Genomic DNA, 19,454 nt, shown 5'->3' with positions numbered 1-19,454 from the left:
TGCCCTCTCAGGCAACACTGAGTGACTGACTGAGCCTCACCGTCTTATATAAAGTTCAGACGGAACTTTGCACGTGTCATAGTGGAGCCCTCAGGATTCCAGAGCCAGCTTTCTGACATCATAATGGGGCCTCAGAGATAAAAGCCTGGGCCCAGGCAGTGTTGGTCAGTGCTGCTCAGCAGGCAGCACTGGACTGGACTGGATTACAGCTGATACAAGGTGTGAAGGAACAAGGGGTGGCTGTGGGCATGCACTTGCTGCCGCTGCCAGAGTTTATCTGCATGGCAGCAGGGCATTTGGGCGTTGCCAGGAAGGCGTTTTTATGTAGATTCCTCCTCTTTCAGCACTGCATTGTGGTGCAAGCAAAAGAAGCAAATCCTGTCTGGCTTCCTCTCCGGCCTTTATTCACCTCCCGTGTAGCTGTGAGTGTGTGAGCCTGCAGGGCCCCATGGAATTGCCTAGAAGTAGGCTGAATCGCTGCAAGGGCTGAACAGCAGTATCGGGCAGGCTCGGGCAACGCGCGGCCCGTTCGGGTTATCGCTTCTCGGCCTTTTGCCTAAGATCAAGTGTAGTATCTGTTCTTATCAGTTTAATATCTGATACGTCCCCTATCTGGGGACCATATATTAAATGGATTTTTAGAACAGGGAGATGGAAATAGAGCTTGCTCTGTCCACTCCACGCATTGACCTGGTATTGCAGTATTTCCAGGACCGGTGCACCCTTTCCTTATGTGTTGACTAAAAGCAGATTCCAAAAGTGTTTTTTGTCTTTGCTATTGTTTCTGTCTTTCTGAAGGGATCTCCCCTTTTAATCCCATTATTTCAACACCTGTTGGACAATGCATGAGTGATAATGAGCTCATTGATTAAATGCAATTAATGAATAGATTGCCACCTCTTGTTGTGTGTCGTCTGTGTTTCTGTGTTTCCGGCATTTCACATTGGAACACCTCATTCACCTTCCTTGTCTTCTCTCCGCCCTCCCTTTTAGGTAAGTTAAAGAGCTGCACCTGAGCCAGCCACTGATTGATTGATTGATTGATTGATTGATTGATTGATTGATTGATTGATTGATTGATTGATTGATTGATGCAGCACAACAGTCAAATAGTGGAGTGGAGTAGGGGAACAGCAAACAGCCAATAAAGCAGCCCGCCCGCTCGCCTGCCCGCCACAATGGACCTACCTGTGTACACTAGATGGATGTGATGGAATGTACTGTCGTCCCTACATTTCAAGAAGAAGTAAGAATTGCAGTTGCAACAAAGCCTTGCTTGCCTACAAAGAGAGCAGCAATTTGGATTTGTTACTATGTTACCTAGAAGAATAACAAACTGTGCAAGGATGGAGGTTGTAGGAGCAAGGAGAAGTTGTCTGTAAAGTTGGTGGATGCCTATTTTCCATTTTGCAGTCCCTTGTCTCCCTCTTGTGGCCTCCTGGAGGCAACTAGCTGTGCAAAAAAAAGACAGCCTGGCGGCCGGCTGTTGCAGTGTTGCCCTCTCAGGCAACACTGAGTGACTGACTGAGCCTCACCGTCTTATATAAAGTTCAGACGGAACTTTGCACGTGTCATAGTGGAGCCCTCAGGATTCCAGAGCCAGCTTTCTGACATCATAATGGGGCCTCAGAGATAAAAGCCTGGGCCCAGGCAGTGTTGGTCAGTGCTGCTCAGCAGGCAGCACTGGACTGGACTGGATTACAGCTGATACAAGGTGTGAAGGAACAAGGGGTGGCTGTGGGCATGCACTTGCTGCCGCTGCCAGTGTTTATCTGCATGGCAGCAGGGCATTTGGGCGTTGCCAGGAAGGCGTTTTTATGTAGATTCCTCCTCTTTCAGCACTGCATTGTGGTGCAAGCAAAAGAAGCAAATCCTGTCTGGCTTCCTCTCCGGCCTTTATTCACCTCCCGTGTAGCTGTGAGTGTGTGAGCCTGCAGGGCCCCATGGAATTGCCTAGAAGTAGGCTGAATCGCTGCAAGGGCTGAACAGCAGTATCGGGCAGGCTCGGGCAACGCGCGGCCCGTTCGGGTTATCGCTTCTCAGCCTTTTGGCTAAGATCAAGTGTAGTATCTGTTCTTATCAGTTTAATATCTGATACGTCCCCTATCTGGGGACCATATATTAAATGGATTTTTAGAACAGGGAGATGGAAATAGAGCTTGCTCTGTCCACTCCACGCATTGACCTGGTATTGCAGTATTTCCAGGACCGGTGCACCCTTTCCTTATGTGTTGACTAAAAGCAGATTCCAAAAGTGTTTTTTGTCTTTGCTATTGTTTCTGTCTTTCTGAAGGGATCTCCCCTTTTAATCCCATTATTTCAACACCTGTTGGACAATGCATGAGTGATAATGAGCTCATTGATTAAATGCAATTAATGAATAGATTGCCACCTCTTGTTGTGTGTCGTCTGTGTTTCTGTGTTTCCGGCATTTCACATTGGAACACCTCATTCACCTTCCTTGTCTTCTCTCCGCCCTCCCTTTTAGGTAAGTTAAAGAGCTGCACCTGAGCCAGCCACTGATTGATTGATTGATTGATTGATTGATTGATTGATGCAGCACAACAGTCAAATAGTGGAGTGGAGTAGGGGAACAGCAAACAGCCAATAAAGCAGCCCGCCCGCTCGCCTGCCCGCCACAATGGACCTACCTGTGTACACTAGATGGATGTGATGGAATGTACTGTCGTCCCTACATTTCAAGAAGAAGTAAGAATTGCAGTTGCAACAAAGCCTTGCTTGCCTACAAAGAGAGCAGCAATTTGGATTTGTTACTATGTTACCTAGAAGAATAACAAACTGTGCAAGGATGGAGGTTGTAGGAGCAAGGAGAAGTTGTCTGTAAAGTTGGTGGATGCCTATTTTCCATTTTGCAGTCCCTTGTCTCCCTCTTGTGGCCTCCTGGAGGCAACTAGCTGTGCAAAAAAAAGACAGCCTGGCGGCCGGCTGTTGCAGTGTTGCCCTCTCAGGCAACACTGAGTGACTGACTGAGCCTCACCGTCTTATATAAAGTTCAGACGGAACTTTGCACGTGTCATAGTGGAGCCCTCAGGATTCCAGAGCCAGCTTTCTGACATCATAATGGGGCCTCAGAGATAAAAGCCTGGGCCCAGGCAGTGTTGGTCAGTGCTGCTCAGCAGGCAGCACTGGACTGGACTGGATTACAGCTGATACAAGGTGTGAAGGAACAAGGGGTGGCTGTGGGCATGCACTTGCTGCCGCTGCCAGTGTTTATCTGCATGGCAGCAGGGCATTTGGGCGTTGCCAGGAAGGCGTTTTTATGTAGATTCCTCCTCTTTCAGCACTGCATTGTGGTGCAAGCAAAAGAAGCAAATCCTGTCTGGCTTCCTCTCCGGCCTTTATTCACCTCCCGTGTAGCTGTGAGTGTGTGAGCCTGCAGGGCCCCATGGAATTGCCTAGAAGTAGGCTGAATCGCTGCAAGGGCTGAACAGCAGTATCGGGCAGGCTCGGGCAACGCGCGGCCCGTTCGGGTTATCGCTTCTCGGCCTTTTGGCTAAGATCAAGTGTAGTATCTGTTCTTATCAGTTTAATATCTGATACGTCCCCTATCTGGGGACCATATATTAAATGGATTTTTAGAACAGGGAGATGGAAATAGAGCTTGCTCTGTCCACTCCACGCATTGACCTGGTATTGCAGTATTTCCAGGACCGGTGCACCCTTTCCTTATGTGTTGACTAAAAGCAGATTCCAAAAGCGTTTTTTGTCTTTGCTATTGTTTCTGTCTTTCTGAAGGGATCTCCCCTTTTAATCCCATTATTTCAACACCTGTTGGACAATGCATGAGTGATAATGAGCTCATTGATTAAATGCAATTAATGAATAGATTGCCACCTCTTGTTGTGTGTCGTCTGTGTTTCTGTGTTTCCGGCATTTCACATTGGAACACCTCATTCACCTTCCTTGTCTTCTCTCCGCCCTCCCTTTTAGGTAAGTTAAAGAGCTGCACCTGAGCCAGCCACTGATTGATTGATTGATTGATTGATTGATTGATTGATTGATTGATTGATGCAGCACAACAGTCAAATAGTGGAGTGGAGTAGGGGAACAGCAAACAGCCAATAAAGCAGCCCGCCCGCTCGCCTGCCCGCCACAATGGACCTACCTGTGTACACTAGATGGATGTGATGGAATGTACTGTCGTCCCTACATTTCAAGAAGAAGTAAGAATTGCAGTTGCAACAAAGCCTTGCTTGCCTACAAAGAGAGCAGCAATTTGGATTTGTTACTATGTTACCTAGAAGAATAACAAACTGTGCAAGGATGGAGGTTGTAGGAGCAAGGAGAAGTTGTCTGTAAAGTTGGTGGATGCCTATTTTCCATTTTGCAGTCCCTTGTCTCCCTCTTGTGGCCTCCTGGAGGCAACTAGCTGTGCAAAAAAAAGACAGCCTGGCGGCCGGCTGTTGCAGTGTTGCCCTCTCAGGCAACACTGAGTGACTGACTGAGCCTCACCGTCTTATATAAAGTTCAGACGGAACTTTGCACGTGTCATAGTGGAGCCCTCAGGATTCCAGAGCCAGCTTTCTGACATCATAATGGGGCCTCAGAGATAAAAGCCTGGGCCCAGGCAGTGTTGGTCAGTGCTGCTCAGCAGGCAGCACTGGACTGGACTGGATTACAGCTGATACAAGGTGTGAAGGAACAAGGGGTGGCTGTGGGCATGCACTTGCTGCCGCTGCCAGTGTTTATCTGCATGGCAGCAGGGCATTTGGGCGTTGCCAGGAAGGCGTTTTTATGTAGATTCCTCCTCTTTCAGCACTGCATTGTGGTGCAAGCAAAAGAAGCAAATCCTGTCTGGCTTCCTCTCCGGCCTTTATTCACCTCCCGTGTAGCTGTGAGTGTGTGAGCCTGCAGGGCCCCATGGAATTGCCTAGAAGTAGGCTGAATCGCTGCAAGGGCTGAACAGCAGTATCGGGCAGGCTCGGGCAACGCGCGGCCCGTTCGGGTTATCGCTTCTCGGCCTTTTGGCTAAGATCAAGTGTAGTATCTGTTCTTATCAGTTTAACATCTGATACGTCCCCTATCTGGGGACCATATATTAAATGGATTTTTAGAACAGGGAGATGGAAATAGAGCTTGCTCTGTCCACTCCACGCATTGACCTGGTATTGCAGTATTTCCAGGACCGGTGCACCCTTTCCTTATGTGTTGACTAAAAGCAGATTCCAAAAGTGTTTTTTGTCTTTGCTATTGTTTCTGTCTTTCTGAAGGGATCTCCCCTTTTAATCCCATTATTTCAACACCTGTTGGACAATGCATGAGTGATAATGAGCTCATTGATTAAATGCAATTAATGAATAGATTGCCACCTCTTGTTGTGTGTCGTCTGTGTTTCTGTGTTTCCGGCATTTCACATTGGAACACCTCATTCACCTTCCTTGTCTTCTCTCCGCCCTCCCTTTTAGGTAAGTTAAAGAGCTGCACCTGAGCCAGCCACTGATTGATTGATTGATTGATTGATTGATTGATTGATTGATTGATTGATTGATTGATGCAGCACAACAGTCAAATAGTGGAGTGGAGTAGGGGAACAGCAAACAGCCAATAAAGCAGCCCGCCCGCTCGCCTGCCCGCCACAATGGACCTACCTGTGTACACTAGATGGATGTGATGGAATGTACTGTCGTCCCTACATTTCAAGAAGAAGTAAGAATTGCAGTTGCAACAAAGCCTTGCTTGCCTACAAAGAGAGCAGCAATTTGGATTTGTTACTATGTTACCTAGAAGAATAACAAACTGTGCAAGGATGGAGGTTGTAGGAGCAAGGAGAAGTTGTCTGTAAAGTTGGTGGATGCCTATTTTCCATTTTGCAGTCCCTTGTCTCCCTCTTGTGGCCTCCTGGAGGCAACTAGCTGTGCAAAAAAAAGACAGCCTGGCGGCCGGCTGTTGCAGTGTTGCCCTCTCAGGCAACACTGAGTGACTGACTGAGCCTCACCGTCTTATATAAAGTTCAGACGGAACTTTGCACGTGTCATAGTGGAGCCCTCAGGATTCCAGAGCCAGCTTTCTGACATCATAATGGGGCCTCAGAGATAAAAGCCTGGGCCCAGGCAGTGTTGGTCAGTGCTGCTCAGCAGGCAGCACTGGACTGGACTGGATTACAGCTGATACAAGGTGTGAAGGAACAAGGGGTGGCTGTGGGCATGCACTTGCTGCCGCTGCCAGTGTTTATCTGCATGGCAGCAGGGCATTTGGGCGTTGCCAGGAAGGCGTTTTTATGTAGATTCCTCCTCTTTCAGCACTGCATTGTGGTGCAAGCAAAAGAAGCAAATCCTGTCTGGCTTCCTCTCCGGCCTTTATTCACCTCCCGTGTAGCTGTGAGTGTGTGAGCCTGCAGGGCCCCATGGAATTGCCTAGAAGTAGGCTGAATCGCTGCAAGGGCTGAACAGCAGTATCGGGCAGGCTCGGGCAACGCGCGGCCCGTTCGGGTTATCGCTTCTCGGCCTTTTGGCTAAGATCAAGTGTAGTATCTGTTCTTATCAGTTTAATATCTGATACGTCCCCTATCTGGGGACCATATATTAAATGGATTTTTAGAACAGGGAGATGGAAATAGAGCTTGCTCTGTCCACTCCACGCATTGACCTGGTATTGCAGTATTTCCAGGACCGGTGCACCCTTTCCTTATGTGTTGACTAAAAGCAGATTCCAAAAGTGTTTTTTGTCTTTGCTATTGTTTCTGTCTTTCTGAAGGGATCTCCCCTTTTAATCCCATTATTTCAACACCTGTTGGACAATGCATGAGTGATAATGAGCTCATTGATTAAATGCAATTAATGAATAGATTGCCACCTCTTGTTGTGTGTCGTCTGTGTTTCTGTGTTTCCGGCATTTCACATTGGAACACCTCATTCACCTTCCTTGTCTTCTCTCCGCCCTCCCTTTTAGGTAAGTTAAAGAGCTGCACCTGAGCCAGCCACTGATTGATTGATTGATTGATTGATTGATTGATTGATTGATTGATTGATTGATTGATTGATGCAGCACAACAGTCAAATAGTGGAGTGGAGTAGGGGAACAGCAAACAGCCAATAAAGCAGCCCGCCCGCTCGCCTGCCCGCCACAATGGACCTACCTGTGTACACTAGATGGATGTGATGGAATGTACTGTCGTCCCTACATTTCAAGAAGAAGTAAGAATTGCAGTTGCAACAAAGCCTTGCTTGCCTACAAAGAGAGCAGCAATTTGGATTTGTTACTATGTTACCTAGAAGAATAACAAACTGTGCAAGGATGGAGGTTGTAGGAGCAAGGAGAAGTTGTCTGTAAAGTTGGTGGATGCCTATTTTCCATTTTGCAGTCCCTTGTCTCCCTCTTGTGGCCTCCTGGAGGCAACTAGCTGTGCAAAAAAAAGACAGCCTGGCGGCCGGCTGTTGCAGTGTTGCCCTCTCAGGCAACACTGAGTGACTGACTGAGCCTCACCGTCTTATATAAAGTTCAGACGGAACTTTGCACGTGTCATAGTGGAGCCCTCAGGATTCCAGAGCCAGCTTTCTGACATCATAATGGGGCCTCAGAGATAAAAGCCTGGGCCCAGGCAGTGTTGGTCAGTGCTGCTCAGCAGGCAGCACTGGACTGGACTGGATTACAGCTGATACAAGGTGTGAAGGAACAAGGGGTGGCTGTGGGCATGCACTTGCTGCCGCTGCCAGTGTTTATCTGCATGGCAGCAGGGCATTTGGGCGTTGCCAGGAAGGCGTTTTTATGTAGATTCCTCCTCTTTCAGCACTGCATTGTGGTGCAAGCAAAAGAAGCAAATCCTGTCTGGCTTCCTCTCCGGCCTTTATTCACCTCCCGTGTAGCTGTGAGTGTGTGAGCCTGCAGGGCCCCATGGAATTGCCTAGAAGTAGGCTGAATCGCTGCAAGGGCTGAACAGCAGTATCGGGCAGGCTCGGGCAACGCGCGGCCCGTTCGGGTTATCGCTTCTCGGCCTTTTGGCTAAGATCAAGTGTAGTATCTGTTCTTATCAGTTTAATATCTGATACGTCCCCTATCTGGGGACCATATATTAAATGGATTTTTAGAACAGGGAGATGGAAATAGAGCTTGCTCTGTCCACTCCACGCATTGACCTGGTATTGCAGTATTTCCAGGACCGGTGCACCCTTTCCTTATGTGTTGACTAAAAGCAGATTCCAAAAGTGTTTTTTGTCTTTGCTATTGTTTCTGTCTTTCTGAAGGGATCTCCCCTTTTAATCCCATTATTTCAACACCTGTTGGACAATGCATGAGTGATAATGAGCTCATTGATTAAATGCAATTAATGAATAGATTGCCACCTCTTGTTGTGTGTCGTCTGTGTTTCTGTGTTTCCGGCATTTCACATTGGAACACCTCATTCACCTTCCTTGTCTTCTCTCCGCCCTCCCTTTTAGGTAAGTTAAAGAGCTGCACCTGAGCCAGCCACTGATTGATTGATTGATTGATTGATTGATTGATTGATTGATTGATTGATTGATTGATGCAGCACAACAGTCAAATAGTGGAGTGGAGTAGGGGAACAGCAAACAGCCAATAAAGCAGCCCGCCCGCTCGCCTGCCCGCCACAATGGACCTACCTGTGTACACTAGATGGATGTGATGGAATGTACTGTCGTCCCTACATTTCAAGAAGAAGTAAGAATTGCAGTTGCAACAAAGCCTTGCTTGCCTACAAAGAGAGCAGCAATTTGGATTTGTTACTATGTTACCTAGAAGAATAACAAACTGTGCAAGGATGGAGGTTGTAGGAGCAAGGAGAAGTTGTCTGTAAAGTTGGTGGATGCCTATTTTCCATTTTGCAGTCCCTTGTCTCCCTCTTGTGGCCTCCTGGAGGCAACTAGCTGTGCAAAAAAAAGACAGCCTGGCGGCCGGCTGTTGCAGTGTTGCCCTCTCAGGCAACACTGAGTGACTGACTGAGCCTCACCGTCTTATATAAAGTTCAGACGGAACTTTGCACGTGTCATAGTGGAGCCCTCAGGATTCCAGAGCCAGCTTTCTGACATCATAATGGGGCCTCAGAGATAAAAGCCTGGGCCCAGGCAGTGTTGGTCAGTGCTGCTCAGCAGGCAGCACTGGACTGGACTGGATTACAGCTGATACAAGGTGTGAAGGAACAAGGGGTGGCTGTGGGCATGCACTTGCTGCCGCTGCCAGTGTTTATCTGCATGGCAGCAGGGCATTTGGGCGTTGCCAGGAAGGCGTTTTTATGTAGATTCCTCCTCTTTCAGCACTGCATTGTGGTGCAAGCAAAAGAAGCAAATCCTGTCTGGCTTCCTCTCCGGCCTTTATTCACCTCCCGTGTAGCTGTGAGTGTGTGAGCCTGCAGGGCCCCATGGAATTGCCTAGAAGTAGGCTGAATCGCTGCAAGGGCTGAACAGCAGTATCGGGCAGGCTCGGGCAACGCGCGGCCCGTTCGGGTTATCGCTTCTCGGCCTTTTGGCTAAGATCAAGTGTAGTATCTGTTCTTATCAGTTTAATATCTGATACGTCCCCTATCTGGGGACCATATATTAAATGGATTTTTAGAACAGGGAGATGGAAATAGAGCTTGCTCTGTCCACTCCACGCATTGACCTGGTATTGCAGTATTTCCAGGACCGGTGCACCCTTTCCTTATGTGTTGACTAAAAGCAGATTCCAAAAGTGTTTTTTGTCTTTGCTATTGTTTCTGTCTTTCTGAAGGGATCTCCCCTTTTAATCCCATTATTTCAACACCTGTTGGACAATGCATGAGTGATAATGAGCTCATTGATTAAATGCAATTAATGAATAGATTGCCACCTCTTGTTGTGTGTCGTCTGTGTTTCTGTGTTTCCGGCATTTCACATTGGAACACCTCATTCACCTTCCTTGTCTTCTCTCCGCCCTCCCTTTTAGGTAAGTTAAAGAGCTGCACCTGAGCCAGCCACTGATTGATTGATTGATTGATTGATTGATTGATTGATTGATTGATTGATTGATTGATTGATTGATGCAGCACAACAGTCAAATAGTGGAGTGGAGTAGGGGAACAGCAAACAGCCAATAAAGCAGCCCGCCCGCTCGCCTGCCCGCCACAATGGATCTACCTGTGTACACTAGATGGATGTGATGGAATGTACTGTCGTCCCTACATTTCAAGAAGAAGTAAGAATTGCAGTTGCAACAAAGCCTTGCTTGCCTACAAAGAGAGCAGCAATTTGGATTTGTTACTATGTTACCTAGAAGAATAACAAACTGTGCAAGGATGGAGGTTGTAGGAGCAAGGAGAAGTTGTCTGTAAAGTTGGTGGATGCCTATTTTCCATTTTGCAGTCCCTTGTCTCCCTCTTGTGGCCTCCTGGAGGCAACTAGCTGTGCAAAAAAAAGACAGCCTGGCGGCCGGCTGTTGCAGTGTTGCCCTCTCAGGCAACACTGAGTGACTGACTGAGCCTCACCGTCTTATATAAAGTTCAGACGGAACTTTGCACGTGTCATAGTGGAGCCCTCAGGATTCCAGAGCCAGCTTTCTGACATCATAATGGGGCCTCAGAGATAAAAGCCTGGGCCCAGGCAGTGTTGGTCAGTGCTGCTCAGCAGGCAGCACTGGACTGGACTGGATTACAGCTGATACAAGGTGTGAAGGAACAAGGGGTGGCTGTGGGCATGCACTTGCTGCCGCTGCCAGTGTTTATCTGCATGGCAGCAGGGCATTTGGGCGTTGCCAGGAAGGCGTTTTTATGTAGATTCCTCCTCTTTCAGCACTGCATTGTGGTGCAAGCAAAAGAAGCAAATCCTGTCTGGCTTCCTCTCCGGCCTTTATTCACCTCCCGTGTAGCTGTGAGTGTGTGAGCCTGCAGGGCCCCATGGAATTGCCTAGAAGTAGGCTGAATCGCTGCAAGGGCTGAACAGCAGTATCGGGCAGGCTCGGGCAACGCGCGGCCCGTTCGGGTTATCGCTTCTCGGCCTTTTGGCTAAGATCAAGTGTAGTATCTGTTCTTATCAGTTTAATATCTGATACGTCCCCTATCTGGGGACCATATATTAAATGGATTTTTAGAACAGGGAGATGGAAATAGAGCTTGCTCTGTCCACTCCACGCATTGACCTGGTATTGCAGTATTTCCAGGACCGGTGCACCCTTTCCTTATGTGTTGACTAAAAGCAGATTCCAAAAGTGTTTTTTGTCTTTGCTATTGTTTCTGTCTTTCTGAAGGGATCTCCCCTTTTAATCCCATTATTTCAACACCTGTTGGACAATGCATGAGTGATAATGAGCTCATTGATTAAATGCAATTAATGAATAGATTGCCACCTCTTGTTGTGTGTCGTCTGTGTTTCTGTGTTTCCGGCATTTCACATTGGAACACCTCATTCACCTTCCTTGTCTTCTCTCCGCCCTCCCTTTTAGGTAAGTTAAAGAGCTGCACCTGAGCCAGCCACTGATTGATTGATTGATTGATTGATTGATTGATTGATTGATTGATTGATTGATTGATTGATTGATGCAGCACAACAGTCAAATAGTGGAGTGGAGTAGGGGAACAGCAAACAGCCAATAAAGCAGCCCGCCCGCTCGCCTGCCCGCCACAATGGACCTACCTGTGTACACTAGATGGATGTGATGGAATGTACTGTCGTCCCTACATTTCAAGAAGAAGTAAGAATTGCAGTTGCAACAAAGCCTTGCTTGCCTACAAAGAGAGCAGCAATTTGGATTTGTTACTATGTTACCTAGAAGAATAACAAACTGTGCAAGGATGGAGGTTGTAGGAGCAAGGAGAAGTTGTCTGTAAAGTTGGTGGATGCCTATTTTCCATTTTGCAGTCCCTTGTCTCCCTCTTGTGGCCTCCTGGAGGCAACTAGCTGTGCAAAAAAAAGACAGCCTGGCGGCCGGCTGTTGCAGTGTTGCCCTCTCAGGCAACACTGAGTGACTGACTGAGCCTCACCGTCTTATATAAAGTTCAGACGGAACTTTGCACGTGTCATAGTGGAGCCCTCAGGATTCCAGAGCCAGCTTTCTGACATCATAATGGGGCCTCAGAGATAAAAGCCTGGGCCCAGGCAGTGTTGGTCAGTGCTGCTCAGCAGGCAGCACTGGACTGGACTGGATTACAGCTGATACAAGGTGTGAAGGAACAAGGGGTGGCTGTGGGCATGCACTTGCTGCCGCTGCCAGTGTTTATCTGCATGGCAGCAGGGCATTTGGGCGTTGCCAGGAAGGCGTTTTTATGTAGATTCCTCCTCTTTCAGCACTGCATTGTGGTGCAAGCAAAAGAAGCAAATCCTGTCTGGCTTCCTCTCCGGCCTTTATTCACCTCCCGTGTAGCTGTGAGTGTGTGAGCCTGCAGGGCCCCATGGAATTGCCTAGAAGTAGGCTGAATCGCTGCAAGGGCTGAACAGCAGTATCGGGCAGGCTCGGGCAACGCGCGGCCCGTTCGGGTTATCGCTTCTCGGCCTTTTGGCTAAGATCAAGTGTAGTATCTGTTCTTATCAGTTTAATATCTGATACGTCCCCTATCTGGGGACCATATATTAAATGGATTTTTAGAACAGGGAGATGGAAATAGAGCTTGCTCTGTCCACTCCACGCATTGACCTGGTATTGCAGTATTTCCAGGACCGGTGCACCCTTTCCTTATGTGTTGACTAAAAGCAGATTCCAAAAGTGTTTTTTGTCTTTGCTATTGTTTCTGTCTTTCTGAAGGGATCTCCCCTTTTAATCCCATTATTTCAACACCTGTTGGACAATGCATGAGTGATAATGAGCTCATTGATTAAATGCAATTAATGAATAGATTGCCACCTCTTGTTGTGTGTCGTCTGTGTTTCTGTGTTTCCGGCATTTCACATTGGAACACCTCATTCACCTTCCTTGTCTTCTCTCCGCCCTCCCTTTTAGGTAAGTTAAAGAGCTGCACCTGAGCCAGCCACTGATTGATTGATTGATTGATTGATTGATTGATTGATTGATTGATTGATTGATTGATTGATGCAGCACAACAGTCAAATAGTGGAGTGGAGTAGGGGAACAGCAAACAGCCAATAAAGCAGCCCGCCCGCTCGCCTGCCCGCCACAATGGACCTACCTGTGTACACTAGATGGATGTGATGGAATGTACTGTCGTCCCTACATTTCAAGAAGAAGTAAGAATTGCAGTTGCAACAAAGCCTTGCTTGCCTACAAAGAGAGCAGCAATTTGGATTTGTTACTATGTTACCTAGAAGAATAACAAACTGTGCAAGGATGGAGGTTGTAGGAGCAAGGAGAAGTTGTCTGTAAAGTTGGTGGATGCCTATTTTCCATTTTGCAGTCCCTTGTCTCCCTCTTGTGGCCTCCTGGAGGCAACTAGCTGTGCAAAAAAAAGACAGCCTGGCGGCCGGCTGTTGCAGTGTTGCCCTCTCAGGCAACACTGAGTGACTGACTGAGCCTCACCGTCTTATATAAAGTTCAGACGGAACTTTGCACGTGTCATAGTGGAGCCCTCAGGATTCCAGAGCCAGCTTTCTGACATCATAATGGGGCCTCAGAGATAAAAGCCTGGGCCCAGGCAGTGTTGGTCAGTGCTGCTCAGCAGGCAGCACTGGACTGGACTGGATTACAGCTGATACAAGGTGTGAAGGAACAAGGGGTGGCTGTGGGCATGCACTTGCTGCCGCTGCCAGTGTTTATCTGCATGGCAGCAGGGCATTTGGGCGTTGCCAGGAAGGCGTTTTTATGTAGATTCCTCCTCTTTCAGCACTGCATTGTGGTGCAAGCAAAAGAAGCAAATCCTGTCTGGCTTCCTCTCCGGCCTTTATTCACCTCCCGTGTAGCTGTGAGTGTGTGAGCCTGCAGGGCCCCATGGAATTGCCTAGAAGTAGGCTGAATCGCTGCAAGGGCTGAACAGCAGTATCGGGCAGGCTCGGGCAACGCGCGGCCCGTTCGGGTTATCGCTTCTCGGCCTTTTGGCTAAGATCAAGTGTAGTATCTGTTCTTATCAGTTTAATATCTGATACGTCCCCTATCTGGGGACCATATATTAAATGGATTTTTAGAACAGGGAGATGGAAATAGAGCTTGCTCTGTCCACTCCACGCATTGACCTGGTATTGCAGTATTTCCAGGACCGGTGCACCCTTTCCTTATGTGTTGACTAAAAGCAGATTCCAAAAGTGTTTTTTGTCTTTGCTATTGTTTCTGTCTTTCTGAAGGGATCTCCCCTTTTAATCCCATTATTTCAACACCTGTTGGACAATGCATGAGTGATAATGAGCTCATTGATTAAATGCAATTAATGAATAGATTGCCACCTCTTGTTGTGTGTCGTCTGTGTTTCTGTGTTTCCGGCATTTCACATTGGAACACCTCATTCACCTTCCTTGTCTTCTCTCCGCCCTCCCTTTTAGGTAAGTTAAAGAGCTGCACCTGAGCCAGCCACTGATTGATTGATTGATTGATTGATTGATTGATTGATTGATGCAGCACAACAGTCAAATAGTGGAGTGGAGTAGGGGAACAGCAAACAGCCAATAAAGCAGCCCGCCCGCTCGCCTGCCCGCCACAATGGACCTACCTGTGTACACTAGATGGATGTGATGGAATGTACTGTCGTCCCTACATTTCAAGAAGAAGTAAGAATTGCAGTTGCAACAAAGCCTTGCTTGCCTACAAAGAGAGCAGCAATTTGGATTTGTTACTATGTTACCTAGAAGAATAACAAACTGTGCAAGGATGGAGGTTGTAGGAGCAAGGAGAAGTTGTCTGTAAAGTTGGTGGATGCCTATTTTCCATTTTGCAGTCCCTTGTCTCCCTCTTGTGGCCTCCTGGAGGCAACTAGCTGTGCAAAAAAAAGACAGCCTGGCGGCCGGCTGTTGCAGTGTTGCCCTCTCAGGCAACACTGAGTGACTGACTGAGCCTCACCGTCTTATATAAAGTTCAGACGGAACTTTGCACGTGTCATAGTGGAGCCCTCAGGATTCCAGAGCCAGCTTTCTGACATCATAATGGGGCCTCAGAGATAAAAGCCTGGGCCCAGGCAGTGTTGGTCAGTGCTGCTCAGCAGGCAGCACTGGACTGGACTGGATTACAGCTGATACAAGGTGTGAAGGAACAAGGGGTGGCTGTGGGCATGCACTTGCTGCCGCTGCCAGTGTTTATCTGCATGGCAGCAGGGCATTTGGGCGTTGCCAGGAAGGCGTTTTTATGTAGATTCCTCCTCTTTCAGCACTGCATTGTGGTGCAAGCAAAAGAAGCAAATCCTGTCTGGCTTCCTCTCCGGCCTTTATTCACCTCCCGTGTAGCTGTGAGTGTGTGAGCCTGCAGGGCCCCATGGAATTGCCTAGAAGTAGGCTGAATCGCTGCAAGGGCTGAACAGCAGTATCGGGCAGGCTCGGGCAACGCGCGGCCCGTTCGGGTTATCGCTTCTCGGCCTTTTGGCTAAGATCAAGTGTAGTATCTGTTCTTATCAGTTTAATATCTGATACGTCCCCTATCTGGGGACCATATATTAAATGGATTTTTAGAACAGGGAGATGGAAATAGAGCTTGCTCTGTCCACTCCACGCATTGACCTGGTATTGCAGTATTTCCAGGACCGGTGCACCCTTTCCTTATGTGTTGACTAAAAGCAGATTCCAAAAGTGTTTTTTGTCTTTGCTATTGTTTCTGTCTTTCTGAAGGGATCTCCCCTTTTAATCCCATTATTTCAACACCTGTTGGACAATGCATGAGTGATAATGAGCTCATTGATTAAATGCAATTAATGAATAGATTGCCACCTCTTGTTGTGTGTCGTCTGTGTTTCTGTGTTTCCGGCATTTCACATTGGAACACCTCATTCACCTTCCTTGTCTTCTCTCCGCCCTCCCTTTTAGGTAAGTTAAAGAGCTGCACCTGAGCCAGCCACTGATTGATTGATTGATTGATTGATTGATTGATTGATTGATTGATGCAGCACAACAGTCAAATAGTGGAGTGGAGTAGGGGAACAGCAAACAGCCAATAAAGCAGCCCGCCCGCTCGCCTGCCCGCCACAATGGACCTACCTGTGTACACTAGATGGATGTGATGGAATGTACTGTCGTCCCTACATTTCAAGAAGAAGTAAGAATTGCAGTTGCAACAAAGCCTTGCTTGCCTACAAAGAGAGCAGCAATTTGGATTTGTTACTATGTTACCTAGAAGAATAACAAACTGTGCAAGGATGGAGGTTGTAGGAGCAAGGAGAAGTTGTCTGTAAAGTTGGTGGATGCCTATTTTCCATTTTGCAGTCCCTTGTCTCCCTCTTGTGGCCTCCTGGAGGCAACTAGCTGTGCAAAAAAAAGACAGCCTGGCGGCCGGCTGTTGCAGTGTTGCCCTCTCAGGCAACACTGAGTGACTGACTGAGCCTCACCGTCTTATATAAAGTTCAGACGGAACTTTGCACGTGTCATAGTGGAGCCCTCAGGATTCCAGAGCCAGCTTTCTGACATCATAATGGGGCCTCAGAGATAAAAACCTGGGCCCAGGCAGTGTTGGTCAGTGCTGCTCAGCAGGCAGCACTGGACTGGACTGGATTACAGCTGATACAAGGTGTGAAGGAACAAGGGGTGGCTGTGGGCATGCACTTGCTGCCGCTGCCAGTGTTTATCTGCATGGCAGCAGGGCATTTGGGCGTTGCCAGGAAGGCGTTTTTATGTAGATTCCTCCTCTTTCAGCACTGCATTGTGGTGCAAGCAAAAGAAGCAAATCCTGTCTGGCTTCCTCTCCGGCCTTTATTCACCTCCCGTGTAGCTGTGAGTGTGTGAGCCTGCAGGGCCCCATGGAATTGCCTAGAAGTAGGCTGAATCGCTGCAAGGGCTGAACAGCAGTATCGGGCAGGCTCGGGCAACGCGCGGCCCGTTCGGGTTATCGCTTCTCGGCCTTTTGGCTAAGATCAAGTGTAGTATCTGTTCTTATCAGTTTAATATCTGATACGTCCCCTATCTGGGGACCATATATTAAATGGATTTTTAGAACAGGGAGATGGAAATAGAGCTTGCTCTGTCCACTCCACGCATTGACCTGGTATTGCAGTATTTCCAGGACCGGTGCACCCTTTCCTTATGTGTTGACTAAAAGCAGATTCCAAAAGTGTTTTTTGTCTTTGCTATTGTTTCTGTCTTTCTGAAGGGATCTCCCCTTTTAATCCCATTATTTCAACACCTGTTGGACAATGCATGAGTGATAATGAGCTCATTGATTAAATGCAATTAATGAATAGATTGCCACCTCTTGTTGTGTGTCGTCTGTGTTTCTGTGTTTCCGGCATTTCACATTGGAACACCTCATTCACCTTCCTTGTCTTCTCTCCGCCCTCCCTTTTAGGTAAGTTAAAGAGCTGCACCTGAGCCAGCCACTGATTGATTGATTGATTGATTGATTGATTGATTGATTGATTGATTGATGCAGCACAACAGTCAAATAGTGGAGTGGAGTAGGGGAACAGCAAACAGCCAATAAAGCAGCCCGCCCGCTCGCCTGCCCGCCACAATGGACCTACCTGTGTACACTAGATGGATGTGATGGAATGTACTGTCGTCCCTACATTTCAAGAAGAAGTAAGAATTGCAGTTGCAACAAAGCCTTGCTTGCCTACAAAGAGAGCAGCAATTTGGATTTGTTACTATGTTACCTAGAAGAATAACAAACTGTGCAAGGATGGAGGTTGTAGGAGCAAGGAGAAGTTGTCTGTAAAGTTGGTGGATGCCTATTTTCCATTTTGCAGTCCCTTGTCTCCCTCTTGTGGCCTCCTGGAGGCAACTAGCTGTGCAAAAAAAAGACAGCCTGGCGGCCGGCTGTTGCAGTGTTGCCCTCTCAGGCAACACTGAGTGACTGACTGAGCCTCACCGTCTTATATAAAGTTCAGACGGAACTTTGCACGTGTCATAGTGGAGCCCTCAGGATTCCAGAGCCAGCTTTCTGACATCATAATGGGGCCTCAGAGATAAAAGCCTGGGCCCAGGCAGTGTTGGTCAGTGCTGCTCAGCAGGCAGCACTGGACTGGACTGGATTACAGCTGATACAAGGTGTGAAGGAACAAGGGGTGGCTGTGGGCATGCACTTGCTGCCGCTGCCAGTGTTTATCTGCATGGCAGCAGGGCATTTGGGCGTTGCCAGGAAGGCGTTTTTATGTAGATTCCTCCTCTTTCAGCACTGCATTGTGGTGCAAGCAAAAGAAGCAAATCCTGTCTGGCTTCCTCTCCGGCCTTTATTCACCTCCCGTGTAGCTGTGAGTGTGTGAGCCTGCAGGGCCCCATGGAATTGCCTAGAAGTAGGCTGAATCGCTGCAAGGGCTGAACAGCAGTATCGGGCAGGCTCGGGCAACGCGCGGCCCGTTCGGGTTATCGCTTCTCGGCCTTTTGGCTAAGATCAAGTGTAGTATCTGTTCTTATCAGTTTAATATCTGATACGTCCCCTATCTGGGGACCATATATTAAATGGATTTTTAGAACAGGGAGATGGAAATAGAGCTTGCTCTGTCCACTCCACGCATTGACCTGGTATTGCAGTATTTCCAGGACCGGTGCACCCTTTCCTTATGTGTTGACTAAAAGCAGATTCCAAAAGTGTTTTTTGTCTTTGCTATTGTTTCTGTCTTTCTGAAGGGATCTCCCCTTTTAATCCCATTATTTCAACACCTGTTGGACAATGCATGAGTGATAATGAGCTCATTGATTAAATGCAATTAATGAATAGATTGCCACCTCTTGTTGTGTGTCGTCTGTGTTTCTGTGTTTCCGGCATTTCACATTGGAACACCTCATTCACCTTCCTTGTCTTCTCTCCGCCCTCCCTTTTAGGTAAGTTAAAGAGCTGCACCTGAGCCAGCCACTGATTGATTGATTGATTGATTGATTGATTGATTGATTGATTGATTGATGCAGCACAACAGTCAAATAGTGGAGTGGAGTAGGGGAACAGCAAACAGCCAATAAAGCAGCCCGCCCGCTCGCCTGCCCGCCACAATGGACCTACCTGTGTACACTAGATGGATGTGATGGAATGTACTGTCGTCCCTACATTTCAAGAAGAAGTAAGAATTGCAGTTGCAACAAAGCCTTGCTTGCCTACAAAGAGAGCAGCAATTTGGATTTGTTACTATGTTACCTAGAAGAATAACAAACTGTGCAAGGATGGAGGTTGTAGGAGCAAGGAGAAGTTGTCTGTAAAGTTGGTGGATGCCTATTTTCCATTTTGCAGTCCCTTGTCTCCCTCTTGTGGCCTCCTGGAGGCAACTAGCTGTGCAAAAAAAAGACAGCCTGGCGGCCGGCTGTTGCAGTGTTGCCCTCTCAGGCAACACTGAGTGACTGACTGAGCCTCACCGTCTTATATAAAGTTCAGACGGAACTTTGCACGTGTCATAGTGGAGCCCTCAGGATTCCAGAGCCAGCTTTCTGACATCATAATGGGGCCTCAGAGATAAAAGCCTGGGCCCAGGCAGTGTTGGTCAGTGCTGCTCAGCAGGCAGCACTGGACTGGACTGGATTACAGCT

General features: G+C 47.8%; 13 non-coding genes across 13 annotated transcripts; all 13 read left to right on the top strand.

The window, feature by feature from the left end:
- Nucleotides 1-536: 536 nt before the first annotated feature.
- Nucleotides 537-727, top strand: LOC142696071 (U2 spliceosomal RNA). The gene has a single exon (XR_012864070.1). It is a non-coding gene; the product is annotated as a U2 spliceosomal RNA (small nuclear RNA).
- A 1,304-nt stretch (nt 728-2,031) lies between these two features.
- On the top strand, nt 2,032-2,222 carry LOC142696052 (U2 spliceosomal RNA). Its single transcript, XR_012864053.1, has one exon. It is a non-coding gene; the product is annotated as a U2 spliceosomal RNA (small nuclear RNA).
- Nucleotides 2,223-3,494: 1,272 nt separating this feature from the next.
- LOC142695937 (U2 spliceosomal RNA) lies at nt 3,495-3,685 on the top strand. Its single transcript, XR_012863949.1, has one exon. It is a non-coding gene; the product is annotated as a U2 spliceosomal RNA (small nuclear RNA).
- Nucleotides 3,686-4,969: 1,284 nt separating this feature from the next.
- LOC142696042 (U2 spliceosomal RNA) lies at nt 4,970-5,160 on the top strand. The gene has a single exon (XR_012864044.1). It is a non-coding gene; the product is annotated as a U2 spliceosomal RNA (small nuclear RNA).
- Nucleotides 5,161-6,452: 1,292 nt separating this feature from the next.
- LOC142695925 (U2 spliceosomal RNA) lies at nt 6,453-6,643 on the top strand. Its single transcript, XR_012863938.1, has one exon. It is a non-coding gene; the product is annotated as a U2 spliceosomal RNA (small nuclear RNA).
- Nucleotides 6,644-7,939: 1,296 nt separating this feature from the next.
- LOC142695913 (U2 spliceosomal RNA) lies at nt 7,940-8,130 on the top strand. The gene has a single exon (XR_012863927.1). It is a non-coding gene; the product is annotated as a U2 spliceosomal RNA (small nuclear RNA).
- Nucleotides 8,131-9,422: 1,292 nt separating this feature from the next.
- LOC142695900 (U2 spliceosomal RNA) lies at nt 9,423-9,613 on the top strand. Its single transcript, XR_012863915.1, has one exon. It is a non-coding gene; the product is annotated as a U2 spliceosomal RNA (small nuclear RNA).
- A 1,300-nt stretch (nt 9,614-10,913) lies between these two features.
- On the top strand, nt 10,914-11,104 carry LOC142695887 (U2 spliceosomal RNA). Its single transcript, XR_012863904.1, has one exon. It is a non-coding gene; the product is annotated as a U2 spliceosomal RNA (small nuclear RNA).
- A 1,300-nt stretch (nt 11,105-12,404) lies between these two features.
- Nucleotides 12,405-12,595, top strand: LOC142695875 (U2 spliceosomal RNA). The gene has a single exon (XR_012863893.1). It is a non-coding gene; the product is annotated as a U2 spliceosomal RNA (small nuclear RNA).
- Nucleotides 12,596-13,891: 1,296 nt separating this feature from the next.
- Nucleotides 13,892-14,082, top strand: LOC142695862 (U2 spliceosomal RNA). The gene has a single exon (XR_012863882.1). It is a non-coding gene; the product is annotated as a U2 spliceosomal RNA (small nuclear RNA).
- A 1,276-nt stretch (nt 14,083-15,358) lies between these two features.
- LOC142695850 (U2 spliceosomal RNA) lies at nt 15,359-15,549 on the top strand. Its single transcript, XR_012863871.1, has one exon. It is a non-coding gene; the product is annotated as a U2 spliceosomal RNA (small nuclear RNA).
- A 1,280-nt stretch (nt 15,550-16,829) lies between these two features.
- On the top strand, nt 16,830-17,020 carry LOC142695838 (U2 spliceosomal RNA). Its single transcript, XR_012863860.1, has one exon. It is a non-coding gene; the product is annotated as a U2 spliceosomal RNA (small nuclear RNA).
- A 1,284-nt stretch (nt 17,021-18,304) lies between these two features.
- LOC142695826 (U2 spliceosomal RNA) lies at nt 18,305-18,495 on the top strand. The gene has a single exon (XR_012863849.1). It is a non-coding gene; the product is annotated as a U2 spliceosomal RNA (small nuclear RNA).
- The last annotated feature ends 959 nt before the right edge of the window (nt 18,496-19,454 follow it).

This window comes from Rhinoderma darwinii (genome assembly GCF_050947455.1).
Source record: "Rhinoderma darwinii isolate aRhiDar2 chromosome 5 unlocalized genomic scaffold, aRhiDar2.hap1 SUPER_5_unloc_49, whole genome shotgun sequence".
Taxonomy (NCBI): Eukaryota; Metazoa; Chordata; class Amphibia; order Anura; family Rhinodermatidae; genus Rhinoderma; species Rhinoderma darwinii.
The sequence above is the reverse complement of the archived record's forward strand: the minus strand, read 5'-3'. Positions and strand labels throughout refer to the sequence as shown.